Below are 3,705 nucleotides of genomic sequence, written 5' to 3'. Positions count from 1 at the left end.
AGAACTGTTCCTTGGAGAAATATGTGAGAAGCTGAACTGGCTAGTGGTTAAAACAAATTATGGTAAACTCTCACTATAAGAACGGAGCTTCCATTTAACAGGATATTACTGGAATCATGAATGAGTTTATGTTTTACTTTGAAACATTACTCATTCTTTGTTAAAAAAGCAAGCAAACAAACAAATACCCTACAAAAAGTAGACAGAGTTCTAAACAGCAAAGCTCAAAATTTCCCTGGAGTTCAGGGATGTTTTTTATTATGCCCATCTCTGCTATAAACATTTTTTAAAAATTCAATCAAACAGCATTAAAGGGATAGGAACAGAGAGACCTTTTCTCAGTTCCAGATCAACCATCTCACTAAATGAGTATCCTTCCCAACCAGAATCCTAGATTAAGTCTAGAGAGATCACTGTCTATTGCAAGTAACTCACAGCCCCTTTCTGAATTCAAATTGTATTCAAGATTCACTCTCTGTATTGTTTAATGAGACTTATAAATCTCACAAGAGCATATATCCTTAAAGATTTCAGTTAATGAAAGATGGCTCAGTGAAAAATCTGCTTCTATTCCTTTCATTTTTGTTGCTTACTTAAAAAAACCAACAAGTACACTGACATCTAGCTGGAAAATTGCTGGATTTTCAGAGAATCTCAGAGACCAAATTATCTAACTCTTCTTTCTGCACCTTTAACAATCAGTTTTTGATGCAGTAGCCTAGGCATAATGTTTATCAGAATATATTATCAGAACAATATGATTCCAAACTTCATCATAACCTGGTTATATGTTGTCATTGAATTCTGCAGTCAAGAACATTTAAAAATGTTTGAAGTTGTTCCAATGTCTGTAACCACAATAAGGATTTACAATGTGCAGGAACCTGTTTCTTCTGCTTCTTGTAGTTTATGAGGCAACCGAAGAGCAGAACTTTGTACTGAGAAGTAGTAAAATGAGGGTAAAGTGCTATTGCTGTTCTAACAAACCATATTCATAGTCCAAAATATTCCAGCAACGAAATGGTAATTTCATCTCAGGGATTACTGTTGGACTTAATGACTATGGATGAAATCTCACTGGTGCATACTTTCTCCTATGTAGATAATTCTGTCAAGTATCAACCTCATTACTTTCCTCCATCATACAAACATGTTTCAGTATTATTTTTCCTTGATCCATTTTGCTTCTATTTCAGTAACTTTTTTCATATTCTCAAAAGTCTAATATAACATTTCCAATCTTTCAAATTAAAAATGTCCTTTTTCTGCTGTCATAAAAAATGAATCGTACTATGTCACCTCCATGTATGCAACTTTTCCATCAACTGCCAACTGAGAACAAAAACTTTATGCTGATATTGTACTGAAGCTTTGCAGCATTCATTCAGCTACAGCATTGGCATCTTCTTGATTATTTTGAAGATTCGTTTTCTAAGGATAATGTTTTCAGTGTTTAAGATCCCACAAACAAATATCTGTCTATGGAAAAAGAGAGATATTTTGAATACTAAAGTCCTTTATTCAACAACACAGAAATATCACAAAAACAACTTTACTGGGCAAACTGAATGTTTTTATACAGTTTTGTACATGCCCCATAAGTGACTCTTTTTTTTAATAAATACACTGTTTTCCAAAACTGCTTTTTTCATAATTGCACAAGCATACATACACCTTACACAAATATCTTTTAGAAAATTTAATAGATAACTGCACAGTTCAGAAATAGGAGAACACTGTGAAAGGAGTACATTTTTGTGGCCCATGTTTCTGAAAAATCTCCTAGTTCCCTGCATTTGTGAAAATGGAATACTTTCTAACATAGGAGCTGTCTTTTATTCACTAAGAATAGAGTAGATCTCAGTGTGAAACTGCCAAATTTAATAAAAACAAAAATCTGAAACATTTAGCTGCTACATGAGAACCAACTGTTTGATATCACTATGCATCTAACCATGATCAAAGACCCACTACAGCTTTTTGCTGAATATATTCGACCCTGAATGGTATGTTCATTTAACTACTTTCTTTCTTCATTATTTGATTACAGATATAGCCCATTTAGAGACTTTATATTCTTTAGCATTAATTGTATGACTTACATACCAGGGGTTCTGGACAAAGGGGAATACTTCCTTTCTCTTAGGGAGTGTCTATTATTAAGTCACATAATGTGTCTGTGTGCCTCCTTTACAGCCTTATTATTTAATAGGTTTATCTGGGGTATGATAAAAAGAATTTTTTTCTATTAGGCATGCTTAGTGCTCACACCTAGAGTACTTCAAAGTTATATTATGCGGTTTTTGCACTGTGAAAATGAAGAACACAAAAAGGGATAAAAAGATTCATATTGTAAAGTATTTTAGGATCTTGTGAAAAGCACAAATTCAGTAATTAGAACTTGACAATAATCTAATTTATAAATATGTATGTACCATATATAGGAGAGAGAAAGAGAGAGGCCAGAAAAGGGATTTCCTTCTTCAAACATCAAAAACCAAAATACTCTCTATGCACTACATCATAAAAATATTGTTTTACCAATATGGAAAAACTTGATGATATAAAGAAAAAATGTCCAAAATAAATTTAAAAAATGTAGGAATCAAAGAAAATCAATCCTTGTTCATTTTTAATAATTAACAGGTTTTTTTGCTTTTCTTAACAATTTTGAATTGACGTAAAACACTACAGTTACAATATACAGATCCATCAGTTCTTGAAAACAAAACAACAAAACAAAAAAAGAAACCACATCAAGACATGCAACATTAGGGTATTAGACAGTAAGTACATTGCTATGAATATCTTTGTACACCTAATGTAGCCTGAACTGAATTTTGTCTCTACTTCTGTCAGAGCAATCACAATTTTCCAAAAAGCAAGGCAAGCTCACCAGCCAGATGTGCAAATAAGGCTTCAGTCAGTTTTTAAATCAATTAACAATTTGGTAAAGAAGACCTTACGTGGCTCTCATTGGTCCAGCAGTAAATAACGGTGTCCTTAACCAGAAAGTCTTAAATGAAATAACATCAGGTACAAAGCTGCCAAGTAAATGAATGTAAAGCTTATTTTATGATTGTTTAATTAATGATCTTTTATAAAATATAAGAGGGGGCACATGTTGCGAGCACATTAAAGATGGCATTTATTTTCTGAAATTACATGTAAGATGTCATGCTACATGGAACCCAGGACACGTGTGTCAGCCCTAACGTTTAGAATGCAGATGCAATCTCCTCCAGTCCTCTGATGCTCCTCTACTGTGTCTCAGCCCTTCTACACACTACTGACCCTTGCTGCTACACAGCCAATTCTAGGATACTTCTCCTCACAACATTGCCCTTAGGTTGCTTGACCACTGCCAGGGTTTGTCAGTCCTCAGACTTTCCCAGAACTCTGACTCTCCACAGACTGCTGATGACACACTCTGCTGCTCACCTAACCCCCCAGTATTTGTCAAGCACTGTGAAAATGAGCAGATAATGGAGAAAGTGCTGAAATACTATGTTATTGGCACACTCTCTGCATCATTAGCCTGTTATTTCCATGCTTTACTGTGACATTACTAGCATTTATCATCCTATCTTGTATAAAATACTAAACATACAATATGTGGTGTAACAGCATTCTCTTACTTTCAAGGGGTGGCCTTTTCACGTGAGTGAAAACAAAGCCAAGCTATAAATAGGTGATGAGGTATTC

Source organism: Gopherus flavomarginatus, chromosome 3, assembly GCF_025201925.1.
Source record: "Gopherus flavomarginatus isolate rGopFla2 chromosome 3, rGopFla2.mat.asm, whole genome shotgun sequence".
Classification (NCBI taxonomy): domain Eukaryota; kingdom Metazoa; phylum Chordata; order Testudines; family Testudinidae; genus Gopherus; species Gopherus flavomarginatus.
Note: the sequence above shows the minus strand (reverse complement) of the source record.